General features: G+C 36.8%; 1 protein-coding gene across 5 annotated transcripts in view; it reads right to left on the reverse strand.

Annotated features, from left to right (window-relative positions):
- LOC139746029 (uncharacterized) overlaps window positions 1-14,974 on the reverse strand; it is a 271,715-nt gene extending 256,741 nt beyond the window's left edge. For 4 of the 5 annotated variants that reach the window (XM_071656868.1, XM_071656860.1, XM_071656844.1 and 1 more), the window contains exon 1: window positions 14,788-14,973. The gene's annotated coding sequence lies outside the window, so the exon portion shown is untranslated. Of the gene's footprint in view, window positions 1-14,787 lie in introns of all 5 variants that reach the window. The other variant, XM_071656902.1, reaches the window with a different exon arrangement.
- Window positions 14,975-16,748: the final 1,774 nt, after the last annotated feature.

A 16,748-nucleotide genomic window follows, 5' to 3' on the forward strand; every position in this document is an offset into this window, starting at 1 on the left:
CTTCAGTAAGGAAGTTGCATCTTAAGCATAATGGGGTGTTAACGTGTTTTCCTTATGCTGTATTAGAATGCTAGAAAGATGGATGGCTGGTATCCACATGGGAGAGTGAGGGCAACTCGTACTTGTCTGAAGATAGGTACACAGTGGTTTCAGACTGTTCTGTAAATCTGGTGGAGTGGATTTCAAGACAGGGTTTGGGCGGTTGCTTAGAGATTGGGTGGAGCAAGCCTTTCTTAAAACAAATAAGCGTGGCAACACAACGATGGTTTGTGTTTCTCAAGAAAAGGGGTTAGTCTGACTATTTAACGTTTGGACATCGTAAGGCGAGGAGTGTCAGAATTCATGCACAGCGCTCTTATACAAAGGCCTGGGTGGGGTTCATGGGTAAATGCTCAAATCCAAATACAGGTCTATAGAGTTTATGTGGTACGGTGTAAAGAAGAATGGTTATTGAGAGCGGTGACATTAACATCTGACTGGGAAGGTGTAATGTGGTTTCAGGAGAACAGGATGTGTGAACTATTATAGGCGTTTTCTTTTAAGAATCTGAGCAATAACTAAGAAAGAGAATGAGGTTAAGTGCCATTTATGGATCTGGAGTAAGTATAAGATAAACTCGACAGAGATCTTGCGGAAGGGCCTACAAACATAAGGGGAAAACGTAAAAATTCTTAAATGCAGTGAACAGTTTTCACAGACCGCTGAACATTACAATGCCCAACGAGCAGCTGACAGCTAGCTCAAACTCCAGAAGCCACACACACGCCTAACGCTACCTGACGTCAAACTCTCAGTACACACACACACACACACACACACACACACATATATATATATATATATATATATATATATATATATATATATATATATATATATATATATAGATATATAGATAGATAGATAGATAGATAGATAGATTCCTGAGTCCACGGGGAAAATGAAACACGAAAAGTTCCCAAATGCACTTTCGTGTGATAATCACATCATCAGGGGAGACACAAGAGAGAAATATAACAGTCAGTTGATATACAACGAAGAGACGTAACTAGGACGCCATTTGGTAAACATGCAACTGTCCATGTTTACCAATGTTGAATGTCTGAAGTTGCTAGCAACCAGTAACTGCTGTTCGAACTGTTTTGTAGCTTTGTCAGCTTTTCAAATGGTGGGTAAGAAGAGAGGAGTTGTAATATAAGGCGGAGTGGATGAACCGAATGTAAAAATACAAGATTCCGTTTCTTGTCCAAAGATGGTGCCGGTAATTGTTATGAGGGTATCTCATTCGTTACGGCCTTTGTGTTGATATTTGTGGTGTGATAAGTAAATGTCAGGTGTGTGTGTGTGTGTGTGTGTGTGTGTGTGTGTGTGTGTGTGTGATGAATATTACGGCTGAAGTCTAGCCGACTGAGAGTGGTTGACCATTTAAGGCTATAGGAGGGTGGGGGTTGCATTCATGCCTGTATATAAATCTTTCCTATTAGTTTAAAGTAGCACATGTGTGTTTACTGACTACGGTGAAGCATGCCACGTGTATATGAGTGCGCTTGGTGATACGAGTGAGAAAGTGAGAAACGAGCCATCTTCATGACTACTGCATAGAGAAACCTTACATTCTCTTAGCTAGCTCAGTAACATAAGTTTACTCTGGCTTCCCACTAACTTTACAGTTTTCTGACATCCACTTCACTCTGCAACCCGATGGCTTGCTTAAACTATAAAAAGGCGCTCCTGTCTGTCTATTTGTCTGTCTGCCCCCAGTCCGCAGCCATGACGAGGAAGTGCCAGACGCAACTTCATACAGCGCCAATAATTCATTCATTTCCTTGGCAGAATAGAAACTGCTAACTTCTGAGGTGATAATTTTCGGGGAAATATTATCTTGTATGACCATATAAATTAGCTGTGCAAGAAAGCTGTGCGACCAATATAAGGGAAAATAGGGGGGGGGGGCGAGTGACTAAACAACCGAACAAAGCAACTGCGCCTTTCAGGTGTGGTGACCTGGGAAGGTGGTAGTGAAGGATAGTGTGATGACCAAGTTTAGAGGGAATGGTGTGGTGTGGGAGGATGAGGTAGCTAGGGAAAGAGAAAGTGGTAGAGGTAACAGGGGGTGTGGTGGCCAGGGAGGAAGGATACGGTGGTGGTGGTGGTGAGGAAGGGTATGGTGACCTGGGTGGGATGGTGTGGTTGCCAGGGTGGGAGGGTGTGATAGCCCTCCATAAGAGACAGCAGACGCGCACCGGAAGAGAAACTGCTGGAGATTCTATAAAAGGAAGCCCTATAATTCCCAAACTTCTAGGCTCATGCGTCTCTCAAACCTTTCACACTGTTACTCAAATACTGATAACTACCGACACATATGTTTATGCTTCATGTTTCTTTTAACCTCTGTGTGTCTTTAGGTATATCTCCCAAGATATGCTTTTGTACAATAATCACTTTGCATAACTTTGTTTATTGGTTCAAGAACAGTAAAATTAATTCATTTATTTTACATCTGATGAATGCATAGCCAAAAACTATTATTTACAGAGTATCACTATCATGATCTTCCTGTAAATAAAGTTCTCGATACAATTTTCTAATCTTGGAACTGATAGAAGCACACTACGAGCATGCATATTAACTGCCACAGCCGTACTTCTACAGGTGTTTTAAAAACACCTCCATTTGCTGGCAGTTCGTGAGTCATGATGGTTTTAATATATCATTTAGCCAGCGATCATTCTAATTACCCATGCCCCAACAAGATGATGGTAAAGCTTGGTGGTGGGTGACTCACGCTCACTCTCTCCTAATGTTCACTGGTCAGCATAAGCAGCTGTGCGCCAAGTACTCGTTTAAAATTTTTGTTGCGTCATTCTGCTACATCAAAACACATACCCAATGACTGCAAAATCTAAATTTACCCAATGGCTATGAAAAATAATCAATCTTCTAGACAAAGTGCAGGATTATCACCAGAGCCTTGAAACCACCACCACCACCACCACCACCACCACATATGCACTGGCGAATATGATGAATATTTTTGTGTGTGTGTGTCACACATGTGACCCATATAATATCTACATAAATATATATTCATATATCAATTGGCCCTCTCAGTGACTCAGCTATGCCCATACCTACACCATTTGAAAACACTTTTTGTCTCATTTTCTTATTTTGATAATTATTTTCCACTTTATAATTTGCTTTTAAGAACTCAGGAAATACAACTTCTACTGATGAAGTATAAGGGCGAAGGGACCTATTTCCTGCCCACTAGTACATCATCCTCCATGTCACAATTTTCACCCAATCGATGTTGAGACCCAGCTATGTAACAGTTTTGCTCATGTCTAATCAGAACTTAATTCATCATGTGAAAAATCTAAAACCTACCTTTCCTAACCTCCACACCATCAAGCGATAGCTCCTAATAAAACTGTGCCTTCTGGGTATCTGGGCCTCAACAGACACTACTGCCACCACAATGCCAGGGACGACAGTGTAGTGAGCAAGCTTAATTTTGTTTTGAATGCAGCATTGTTACATTTTGTAATAAACCATTCATAAATCATTTATATAAGCATAAAGCAAAGTTCAGCATATTTCCAAAAAAATTTAAAAAATGGGTGCTGAGTTCAAAATATACACTGCTTCAAATTACTAAAAGGTATTTCTGGTCACCACTCAAATTAGGAATTTACCTAAGTCTTTGGGGTGTTCTATTGTCTCAAATTAGTTGGAAGATAAACAAGCTTCTAACACTAAACAAGCTTCTAGCACTAAAGAATAAGTGGGCATGATGTGCAAGCGATGGAATAGTATTTTGAAGGTTTTTGAATTGTCGATTACAATGCAAGATATAAGGTTTTTGGTCAATGGTAGTTTTCAAAGTGAAGGTTAGGGAATGTTTGGTACAGAGAAGAAGGCAGTAAAAGCTTTGCTAAGATGAAACCCGCAAGGCAGAGGTTTGGATGGATATCGCAGTGGAATTTCATTATAAAAGGGGTGACACATTATTGGTACTGGTTGGTAAGTCTTTATATGTATGTAAAAGCTCATGGTAGGTAGTGAGGATTGGCTTGGAATGCGTGCAATGTGCATTGTACAAAGGCAAAAGGCCAAGAGAGAGTACTAAATGTACAGAGAGTACAAGTTATATGTATTCTTCAAAATTGATAAGTGGTAAAGTATTATTTGATGAGAGATAGGTGTGGTGACATTATAGATCTAAGAGTCATATATCTTCAGAATGGTAGAGATGTGATGTGTAGTGCTTGAAGAATGTATGTGAAATACTAGAAATAGCAAATGGATTTAATGTACATGTTGAGGATCTGGAAATGATATAAATGTGCTGATAGAGATGCTCCATGAAAGATTATTAAAATAATTGTTGGAGAAGTTGCTTAGAAGCATTTCAAAAGTATTTACGAGGATGTAAGGCATGTTACAAGTAAAAATGGACTTAATTTTTTGGTTCGCATTGAATGTGTAAAAGCCAGAGTGTTGATGTGAATCACATGGTTGTCTAATTGTTTATGGCATGGTTGTATCCAGGCATTTTTGCCATAGTCCTGGAACAGAGGGGCAAGGAAGCTAGTTAGGGAGATGCAGACTTGGGAAGTGAGTCCATTATTGTTCGATGATATACTAAGCGCTCTCGGCTTGATTCATGTAATGAACTGCAGAAGCTGGTGACTGAGTTTGTAAAGTGTGTTAGATCACCAAGAAAGTCAAGGTAAGGAACACAAGAAGTACAAGGTTATGAGCTCAGTAGAGTTGAGTGGATGCAAGTAATTGGAGGTGAGTTTGAATGGAGATAACATTGGAGGAAGTGAAGTGTTTTGATAGTACTGGGATGTGGTCTGATGCAGGAACACACATTTAGTCCGATTAGATGCATCCAATTTGGGATAGTTTGGGAGAAAATTTATGGGACCTTGAAAATGTGGTGAGTCAGAATATCTTACTTTAACAAGTCAATGGTTTTAAAGCGATGAAATGGTGATTTCCAACAATGTGAATATTGATTCAAGGTTGGCAGTGCAAATTTTGCGAAAGGAGATGATATGATGAAATGAATTGTTGAGGAGACAAAAATAGTCGTAATGAGGTGGTTTGATATAATAGTAGTGAAGGAAGAATGTGTGGAAATAAAAAGAGCGTGGTTGAGAGAGCAGAAGAGGGTGTTTTGAAATGGTTTGGGCACATGGAGAGAATGAGTGAGGAAAGATTGACCAAGAGGATATATGTGTCGGAGGTGGAGGGAACGAGGAGAAGAGGGAGACCAAATTGGAGGTGGAAAGATGGAGTGAAAAAGATTTTGTGTGATCGGGGCCTGAACATGCAGGAGGGTGAAAGGAGGGCAAGGAATAGAGTGAATTGGAGCGATGTGGTATACAGGGGTTGACGTGCTGTCAGTGGATTGAATCAAGGCATGTGAAGCGTCTGGGGTAAACCATGGAAAGCTGTGTAGGTATGTATATTTGCGTGTGTGGACGTGTGTATGTACATGTGTATGGGGGGGGGGGGTTGGGCCATTTCTTTCGTCTGTTTCCTTGCGCTACCTCGCAAACGCGGGAGACAGCGACAAAGTATAAAAAAAAAAAAAAAAAAAAAAAAAAAAAAAAATATTCACAACACAACTGCATTCACTCTAATTTTCATTTCCCTTGTACAGCTGTAAAGGCAATATTTCCACACTCGCACAATCTTCTTTCTTTCATATTCTCATTAACAAAAGATATAAATATTAATAAAGATTCAATGATACTTCTTAAATTAAATGTAAAGTTGATATTTGTCTTCTGTGGCAAGACAGGTTTCAGAAAAATACAGGAAAATATTATCTTACATACCAAACCCACCAGCTGTTTCAAGTAGTGTCAGTTGAAGATGCAACAATTCCAATGCTATTTGCAAAGGACCAAGTGCACACAATTATGAGGTATCATTTATCTGTACTCTTCACGGTGTATATGAAAAGCCTCATGTGACAGTTGGAAGTAGACACTTGTCATTTGCAATTTGAATGTAACAATAATGCTGGTATAATCAAATAATGCCAGACAAAACTAACAATGATAATGAAGCAGATGCAGTGCTAATAAATGTACTGCTAATTCAAAATGGAAGTAAATGTGCTTCACAAGATAATCTATCTTTTCATGTAAACATAAGTGTGTGTGAAATTATATCGAATCTATCAAATCATAAATTATCACCTTAACATAAATGGTAGTCAAATACATTGTAAACGACAAACACGAAAGAAGCACCTGTGTGTGTCTATGCCTACTATATAACTGGAACAAACATTACCTGTCGGCAAGGACATAAATGAGACTAAGTAAAATTGTGCCAAGATTAACATACTGCCATCAATTAAATCTCATCCTTATATAAATAAAATCTTGTTCAATTCATCAAAAGTTTTTGAATTTCCAAAGTAAGTAGATTGCTATGAATACTCACAAGAAAAATCGACTTCACATTTTTTGTGGGAAGATGGCATTAAGTAATGTCAAAAAACAGACATCAGAATATATCATGATGCTTGAAGAAAAGAGGTGGCCATGGCAACAGAGTCTCCATAACTAAAGAACTCCAGTGCCACTTTTTAGCCTTTAGTGCCTCACCCTTAACAGGCCACTGGCAGAGGGCAAGCCTAGCCCAGATTTGCAGAGGCTCCTACCTAATATTCCGAATGACTACTTCTATCTAATGCTCCTTCCTACTACTTCTACTTAATGTTACTACCTAATGCTCCTGCCTAAATCTTCCTACCTACTACTTCTATCTACTGCTCCTACCATTTTGCCAAAAGTCAGGGCTAAGGCATAGTGCCCACCACAGGAAAATCTAGTTACGAAGAAGGAGCTGCATGAGTTAAGAGTTGTCAAGTGATGAATATGATAAGGAGAGACTGTATGTTTGTGGACAGAGTACCATTAGTCCACATGTTTGTGAGTGATATGGATGGTACTGACACAAACTGTAATGTCTAATGAGTGAAACATCAGAATTTCAGTTCTCCATTTCAGAATGCATCCAATTATTGGATATTCTCTCAGGTTTTAAATGACATAGAGACAAAAGGTAACTGTGTATAAGTGGTGACTTCAAAATTATCCTTGAGCATTATACAACAAAGTCTTCAATGGTTTTCAAACAGCCGCAATACAGCAATAATGGATAGATATGTCACTATGTGAAATGCTACATCTATTTCTCAAGTTTCAACAAGCTGCAAACCTTTATGTAAAAAGAGACCTCTTATCATGAATGAAATGCATTCTTGAGGAATGAACATAAACAAAAAAATCCATCTAAAAGGGTATTTATAATGTGGGTGTTAGGAAGATGTGTCCCTGACAGTGTCAAGTCCTACACTGTTAAATGCTATAAAAGTTTTCTTCAGTAACAAAAATGTCTCCACAGATGTTATTTTGGTCTTTTACAAAGACACAGTTTATATAAATACAATGTGAAACTAAGTCTGATCAACATTCACAAGTTTGTAGGAGCTTGCAGTGTTAATGGTCAACAATGCCATGCCCTAAAAGCTCACCTACACCTTCCTGGCTTATTCCTAGAGAAGGAAAAATTCTTTGTTACTTAGGATGTGGTGGACTGGCTGGTTCTTATCCCCCACCGTTAGCTTGTACGGTTTTTGGAGAGGAAGCTAAATCAAGTGAATGACCCACATGAACCTGACACTAATCTGCCTCAACCCAACATGTCGCTTGCATCTTTAAGTCTACATTAATCACTTTCCTGGGCACCCTGGATGCTTTACCTATCCTCAGACTTGTAGGTCATTTTTCAGACATGATAGGTTTAAATGTTCTCTAAATACTCACATGATTTAGCTGAAAAGCGAACAAGTGAAACTGAAGACACATATAATGGCGGGCTGTACACACTGGCTCTGAGAAAGTAGATAAAGACTGCAATGGATACATTCATTGGTTCATTTTCTTCAAAGTTAGATGGACTTTTTTCAATTTTGTTTTTTAATGACTTATTATAAATGCTTTATTCATTATATGAATATTTTCTGGCCATTAAATGAAAATCTGTTCCATGAGGTTCAGTTAAAAGAAGTATCTCCATACTGTGCACTCCCTTGGCAACTGATCTGCACTAGAATCTGTGTGACTCGGTCTGTCGTAAGAGACATGTTAACAAACATCTAGATAATCTTAGTTTTCATGAAACAGCAAGGAAAATCTTATAACAAAAATGCTTTTAAATAAATATCTTAAATATCAACTAATTCTTAAGAACACATAGGAACTCAAAATGCTCAAAGAACAGCACCAACACTTGGGTCATGTCAAAGAAGCTAACTCAAGAAAAAGGAAGGAAAAGGCTATGGCTGACAGCACAAAGGAAATCACTAGGAGATATATTTGTAATGTATGAAACAGATTCAAAAACATTTTTCAGATAAAAAAAAAAATATGTCCCACACAGTACAGCAACCAAATTATGTCAAGACATAGAAAAACTATTCAGATAAAAAATACTCTAATGCAAGAGTAATCAACAACAGGAATAGTTTATCAAAGGAATATGTAACAAGAAAATTGATGTAGAGTTCCCATGGGAATACAAAAATCCCTAATTTTTCCTTGATCAATTTCAAGTTTCTCTGAAAGTAAAATGGAAACCTTTATGGCCTCCACCCTTCCTTTAGAGTTTTTTTTTTTTTGCAAAGTCCTTGACTGAAGCCATATCAGCACTTCACTCTTCTACCAAATTCAGAAGAAAGGTTTCTTAGACTTATCATGGCTATCTTGCCCCTCTCCTCCCACTTTTCTTAATGGTATCACCATGTGTCATGGTCTGCAAAAAGCTTGAAATGGTTTAACTTTTACTTCTAATATCCATCCTAAATTTTAAGATGAGACAACCATGAATGGCTAAATGATATAGCCCTGTTTCAGCACTACAGTTTCCCATGGATGATGTGAGAGCTCATACCTTATAAAGCTTTATCAATGTAATGTAACATACAAAAAATGCCAAGCAACCAAATAAGAAGACTCCAAGGCAGTTTTGCACATAGGATTATAATCATGGTTACTGTTCAGGATATCACCACTTAATGACCAAAATCAAAGTATTAATATCATTATTATTATAATTAATTATTATTATTATTATTATTATTACTATTATTATAATTATTATCATTATAATAATTTTTTTTTTTTTTTTTTTTTTGCCGCTGTCTCCCGCGTTTGCGAGGTAGCGCAAGGAAACAGACGAAAGAAATGGCCCAACCCACCCCCATGTACATGTATATACATACGTCCACACACGCAAATATACATACCTACACAGCTTTCCATGGTTTACCCCAGACGCTTCACATGCCTTGATTCAATCCACTGACAGCACGTCAACCCCGGTATATAATAATAATAATAATAATAATAATCTGTGATTATAGATTTTTTTTTTTTTTTTTTTTTTTTTTTTAAATTTTCCAAAAGAAGGAACAGAGAATTGGGCCAGGTGAGGGTATTCCCTCAAAGGCCCAGTCCTCTGTTCTTAACGCTACCTCGCTAATGCGGGAAATGGCGAATAGTTTGAAAAAAAAAAAAAAAAAAAAAAAATAATAATAATAATAATAATAATAATGATAACAATAATAATAATAATAAAAACAATAGTAGTAGTAGCAGCAGCAACAATAGCAATAAATAATCATTATCATCATTATCAAAACAAAATTTATGATAAAAATAGTAATAGTGGTAATAATAACAATATTAATAATCTATTCTATCATACTCTGTCGCTGTCTCCCGCGTTAGTGAGGCAGCACAAGGAAACAGACGAAAGAATAATAATAATAATAATAAAATTTTCATACCTCTTTGCCACCTTTAAGAAAAAAACCTCAAATGCCTTTTTCCTTTGTTCCTTCTTTTCAAAAATAATAATACAGGAAGGGTGGAAATCCAAAACCAACATCTACCCATCTTAGCCACATCAGAGGTTTCATTAGCATGCATACTGCCATATCTGGCAACAAAAAATTGGCAAAATAAACCTCCTGTTTATAAGATACGTTGGAGAATCTCCTGACAGAGCAAAAAATACCAAAGCATATCTGTCAAAATTACAAACAGTCCAATTTAAAGACAGGTGTAACACTTTACTTAAAAGCATATGCAACACCTTTGTTTTTTTTCTCAAATTACTCACATAATTCAATATCTACATTAGTTCACATCCATTCTCTAGTTGTCAAGTGCTTTGCAATGAAACCACAGCACCCTATCTATTACCAAGCCCCACAGATCTTTCTTGGATTTCCCCTGGTTGCTTTACATGCCTTGTCCACTGACAGCACAGAGCCCTGTATACAACATTGTACCAATTCACTCTATCCTATACACACCTTTCACCCTCCTGCATGTTCAGGCCCCAACCATTCACTTCATCCTTCCATCTCCTGTTTGGTTTCCCCCTTCTCCTTTTCCCCTCGACTTCTGACACATGGATCCTTTGTCAACCTCTCCTCATTCATCCTATCCATATGTCCAAACCATTTCAGCACATCCTCATCCATGCTCTTGACCAGACTCTTCTAATTACCACACCTTTCTCTTATTCTTTTATCATTTCCTAAATCAAATCACAAATCCCCTTAAAGACAAAAAAAAAAAAAGTCCTTTCTAAACAGCAATCCTCTCTTGTTACACATGCAATTTCACAATCGATATCCAAGACTTTAACGTTACTACAGACACTGAGAGAATGCCAATGCATTTTGCTCCAAGACCAAGCTTAAAACTCTTTACAGAATGAATTGAGATCTGGGCCTTTCTAAATTATGAAATTATCTAGATTTCTGAAGAACAATTAAAAATTACAGGCATAGTGTGTACAAGTACAATGTACAGTAATACGACAGCCTAGTCAATTCAACTAAATATAGAAATATTGATTGTAGTGCATAAAGATGGTATACTATATCGGAAAGCATATAATATTGGTAAAACTGTCACCTGCAAATGATCCAAGTTCCTGAATTTTGGAGAATTTTCTGAGTTTCGGAAACAGGTCCTAAGGCTTGAATAGCAAAAGGCCTATGATTACGGTTATATAAAGACCAATTACTCTCACAACACATTTATGGTTCATCCACACAAATGCAAATTGTAAATATCTGATTACCTACCATACATATTTAGCATATATGATCAATACTAACAAAAGTATACTGTAAACATCAAAAAGAAAATATGCAAGACAATCCACACCATTTCTACTGAAAAAGGACAGCAGAACAAACAATAATTTTATGAGAGAGCAATCGTGTCATTTTCCTCATTTCTGATTCTCTTTAAACATTATTAAGGTCATTAAAATCTAACTTTTTATACCATTAAAAACAATTTGTAATTTACAATAAAAGGTTAAAAAAAATCTTCAGTTCCATATAACATTGTACAGGCAAATTTCTAAGTAGCCTATGAGGAACTCTGATCTTTCAAGACACCACAACCAAAACATATACTTTATTAAAAATTCACAGCCTCAGTTACAGAGCTGAAGACACCCATCATAGTATATGCATCTCTAATAAAAAGCAACTGATGAATTCCTCGGCACTAAATGTTTTTCATTCAATATCTATATCCTTTTGTATATCAATCTCTCGAAAGAATGTACTGCAACAGTGTTGAAGTTTAATGCTTAAGTTTTCCATCTGAAAATATGCAAACTTTTGTCTGTAGACATTATCTAATGTGCTAATTACTGTAGGAAATGTCTTCTATAGGTTTCTGAAAAGTGTTACAAGTCTTGCATTCCAAATGGTAACCCCATGTCCCCTCAGATCAACACTTCTTTGCCATCATCTCAAACATTCCTGGCAAGTCTTCGCTAGTTTACCCGAAATAAAGACAAAGTCTCCAATGAACATTTCTGCCTTCCCTTTAATAAATGAGCAACCTATCACCAATCCTGACAATAATATTAATATTAAAAAAACAGAAATAAATAGAAAAAGATTGGGGAAACCAATACCCAAATCAAATCAGAAAGGTAACGTACCAGTATACAGATGCCACTGAAATAATTTTTCGGGATCTGAAAGAAATCTATAACGATGGATCCCCCCTTTACACTCATTACAAGTGATTTAGATTCTATGTTGCTTAGAAAATCATTTTCATATGCTTCAGTAAATGAATAATGAGGGGAAAGATTACGAGGATAAGGGATATAAGTGAAATACTTTTATGGTTCAACAAAATCTATGTAACTTCAATAGAAGTATAGATTTACAGAAGAACTACCAATGCTAATGGATGGGCAGCAAAGCCTATGCGTTGTCTGCAGTGTGCTAAAATCATGTGAATACCTGGCATATTATGGTTATCACAATATAAATAAAATAAAACTGGTGCCAAGAGAAGTAGGAGGTTTCTCAAGTTCTTATGATTTCTACAAGTGTTTCACCTACCTCTACATCAAACTCATATATCTTCCCTAATCTTCACTCACCAGGTGTTTATAATCAAATGATAAGAAAATAGTCTAGAGACAAGACTCATCGAAATTACTCTAATAAATGTAAGGAAACCATTTACATGTGTTTCCACCACATCCATAAATGATTTTTGTGGTACCTCACTACTGGTACATTATCTAGATCATACCTAGATTTGTTTTCAGTCTAGGTGCTCGAAGCAAAGTATTCACACAACTGTCTATAGTCAAGCATGGCAATGTACCATGATTAATAAAGCAAGAAAGGAGCAAGCAATATTCAAATAATGTTAGAATGAAATAGCTATTGTCTTTTTTGCAGAAACAGAAAGGAGGACATCACTTTTCTACCACTACGCATGTTTTACTGAAACCAGAACTACTGTGGGCATGTATGCCACACGTATCCCAATACCAATACAATAACATTCCACTACACTAATAGCAGTATTCTATATCCAACCCAACTGGGAATCTTTTTTTTCCCATCATATTGTCTGGTTATCTAGTAAACCTTAATGTTTCCAAATCGACAATCTTAACATAATCTAAACCTGTGTGATGGACATGAATTGAACATACACAAAAAATGTGTCCACTCCGACTGGAGTCAACTAAAATACAGAAACATTAAAAAATTAGATATCTGACCATTGCTGGGTTCACTACCCAATTCCAGGTTATCAGTAAATAAGAAACTTGCATTTGGGTAAACAGAAGACAGGTACACATATTTAGATGGATGGATAAACTCAGAGATGGATGAAATAAAATATGTTACCACTGCATATTATCTACAGGTATCTGAAATGGCACTAGTCATGTATCTTCCTCAAGGTTATTAAGATTCACAAAATGATGAACAGATAAATTGACAGAGGGATAATAGAGGGAATGGATAAACAGTCAGATAAAGATATACAGCTAATCCTTACGTAATCTGAAGAGTGAAACTGACTGATAGGTTGGGATCAACAGTAAGACATAAAGAGAGACAGAGATAATTCTATAAATATGAAAAGAGAAAGACATATACAAAGTTATCTGAACAGATACTGCGCATGCTACCATAACTTAAGTTACCAATCAAGGAAGGTAAAAGATACACAGTTACAGATCAACCTATATAGAGATATCATTGATAATATGATGATCATATTAGTCCATTATAATTTTATGAAGGAGTAATTGCACTTCAATAGTTCTGATATTTTATAGAATCTTTACAATACACAACATGTTTCATGGAGGAACTTTCTAGGAAGTGTACCTGATAAGTTCATAAGGAGCAGGGAAACTAGAGAACACATGGAAAAACAGATAAATAAATAAAGATAGGTAGATCAAGAGATAAACCTTCACTTACATGAAAAAATACCAGGCAGGATACCAGACTCAGAGTAAATAAAAACAGGATAAAATTCAGATATATAAAGATGACTGACGGATGGATAGATAGACAGACGGACAGATTACTAACGAGACAGATAGTTTAACAGAGCTACTGGTATCAGAACAGGTGCTGGACAGGCTACCAGATTCAAGGTCATTAAGAACAAGAGAACTGATCACCTTTTAGGTCCTTAAATTTCGCCCCTGTCTTCCAGACCTTTTATCTATCGCTAGAAGTAGTCAGTCACAACGACGATAATAATGCCAAATACCATTTCCTGAGTAAAATATGATCAACAATAGTCCTGCATGTGATCATATGTTTTATACTTAGCACTAATTCATGATAATAATGATCACAGCCCTCCTCCCACGACTTACATACCGTAAAGGCAAAGAAACTCGAACAATTTCTTGAGAACTAATAATTTATTCACGTCTTATCCCATTTAACAGTAATTACATTTCTACGACAGATCCAAACAGGGGCCGATGCAATTCTCACCCTTCACCACAATGAAGCATTTGACTAATGATAAGTCCTTTGTGCATACATCCAAGACGAGGGAACAATGACAACGTCATTAGAACCTGTAGCTCCTTATCTCTGCAGTGCTTCACCCCGCCTCTAGTGAAGGCTGGTTGATCCCCCTAAGTGTCTCTCCCTTCTGCGTCTGTACGACCATTTCCCGAGCCCACCTCGTAAAATAAAACCGAAATTACACTACCATGGTTCTATCTACCTAGCACAGGGTTGTCCTTGACCTGAACTACAGGCACTACGGCCTACTGCATCACTAGAAAGTTTAATCTGAAGTCCGGAACTCTGGTGTGTTTTGGTGTAGGAATCGAGGTCGCAAGACATTTATATATTATCCTTACCTGGATCAGAGGAAAATCAAGAGGTGCTTCACGTCCAGAGTTTTCTCAGTACGTTCATTTGTATATCCATTTGACGCTCAAGTTCCAGTGTGCATGAGTAACGAATCAAATTGTCAAAAATGTCAAAACACCCACCACTGTTCTCCTATGAACACAAATATGGCCGCATCCACTGATAGTGTAGGATGAACTCCGAGCCAGCGGGTACGATAAAACTACAGCCTCTTTTTACAGTATGACTGTGCACTACTTAAACAAAAATTATAAATGTATGCATATTCTACATTCTTATTTAGAGATAAACTCCACGAAAACGGAAGAGAAAGACGATGAGGTTATTCTTGATATTTTGAAAATAGAAAATGGAAAACATTCGCTTAACTTGGGGGTAAAACGTAGCTATTTTCATCACATTACCTTCAGTGAGGGAGTGAGGCCACGGCGGAAATATTTATATGGATATTTGATTATCTTACACCTGACTTCCACATACCCAAAGATTATTCTTATACTTTTATTAGTACATACATATTCATCTGAGTAGCATCGAGTTATCAAGCTACATGCTAAACAGAAAAAGACTGCATGTTACTCTGGTGACACCAGTGCTAACATTATTTGTGTAATCATTTATTTGTGGAGCAGGAGTTTTACTCTCGTGGGAATCCCTTACAACTTCTATCTTTTTGACATGGTTTCTTAACAATCCCTTTATTCACTTTCTTCATTTTCTCTTGTGCCCTCAAACTGATTGGTTCTTCCATAATCTTCCTTTCTTGTTTCTCGCACGGTTAACAAGTTTATAAGACACTCTGCCTATATCTAGGGGAATCCTTAGTAATATGAGGAAAAAAGTGTAAATTGAAATCTCACACCTTTCCACCTACTTTTACACTACTAATTTCGTCGCCTTCCAAATTGACGCTTCAAGCCTCATTGCGATATATTTCCTTCACATTCATTTTGTAAATTCACTTTGAATGTTAGTCTTTATTTCTGCGATCTACCTCGTCTTAGGTGATAATATAAAGTAGCCAGTCGACTATCAACGCATAAAAAAATGAGTAATCTTAACGTTCATAAAACGCGTGTGAAAAAAAAGTTACTATCATGGAAATGCAACCTATATATATATATATATATATATATATATATATATATATATATATATATATATATATATAACCGAAGGGAAAAAATCATGGTTGGCCTGCAAACCACATAACTGTCTTTTTCTTGTTTCCCTGGCCTCCTCTTGATTATCAGATTTCCATTAACACTTCACTTAAAATCTCCTTTCTTTTCTTTCATACTATTCGCCATTTCCCGCGTCAGCGAGGTAGCGTTAAGAACAGAGGACTGGGCCTCTGAGGAAACATCCTCACCTGGCCCCCTCCTCTGTTCCTTCCTTTGGAAAAAAAAAAAAAAAAAAAAAAAAAAAAAAAAAAAAAAAACCATCCGTCCATTCAACCATAAAGATATCCATATTCTTATCTCCAACTACTTTGAGTAATGTAAGGAGGGTTAGAGGAATCGCTGGAAACTGGAATGAAAAGTTAAGAGTGCAAGTAAGTTCTGAGTGATTACCGCAACGGAAGCGTTAATATCGAAAAGATATGAATGGTAATGGCTTTGAATAATGTTACTATCCCCAGTGTCGTTTCTGTTGCTACCAAAATGTGGTGTTAAAGGGAATAGTAGCTCCCAGCTGAACTTAAATAGAAGAGTTAAGGGAGAGGAATTGGTCAGGAACAGGTGTGGGAAAAGTATGCAAAAGATTTGTAAACCTTCTGTATGAAATCAAAGATGAATAAAGGTTCAGAAAAAACTATAACTGATTATCTTTTCTCCATTGATGCTGTGCTAAAACGTAATCGAGTGTTAACTAAAGTGAAATTCCAGCGATTACGTAAGAGATGAAACGATAAGTTGAAATGGGGTAACCAGATTTATTGTAATAA

Source organism: Panulirus ornatus, chromosome 4 (genome assembly GCF_036320965.1).
Source record: "Panulirus ornatus isolate Po-2019 chromosome 4, ASM3632096v1, whole genome shotgun sequence".
Taxonomy (NCBI): domain Eukaryota; kingdom Metazoa; phylum Arthropoda; class Malacostraca; order Decapoda; family Palinuridae; genus Panulirus; species Panulirus ornatus.